Raw genomic sequence first — 386 nt, forward strand, 5'->3', positions numbered from 1 at the left:
GGGCTCCTGCAGACGGTGAGCGCGGCGCAGTGGTGTCGGCGGGTGGCTCGCTTCGCCTGCGTCCCCGCCGGTCCTGGAAGTGGGGTCTCAGGCCTAGCCTAGAGCTCCGTCTAGGGCCGCACATGGTGCCCGGCGGGGCCGGATAGGTGGTTGCCCCTGGGTGGGCGGCGCGCGGACTCCACAGTCGCAGAGGGCAGGACGCCCCCGGAGCCCGGCCAGGGTCGTCGCAGTGTGAATGGCTCCCGGGCGCATGGGAACGCGCGGCGTCTTCCCGAGTCTGGGGCCGCTGAGAAGCCTCTCGAAGCCTGCCGGTGTGCTGGCGCGGTGTGGTCCTCGCCCGACTGCCCTGCTCTCCGGAGCTCCAGCTGCTCCCGCCCTCTGAGGCC

This window comes from Carlito syrichta, unplaced genomic scaffold, assembly GCF_000164805.1.
Source record: "Carlito syrichta isolate Samal-C Ts95f unplaced genomic scaffold, Tarsius_syrichta-2.0.1 Scaffold305332, whole genome shotgun sequence".
Lineage (NCBI taxonomy): Eukaryota > Metazoa > Chordata > Mammalia > Primates > Tarsiidae > Carlito > Carlito syrichta.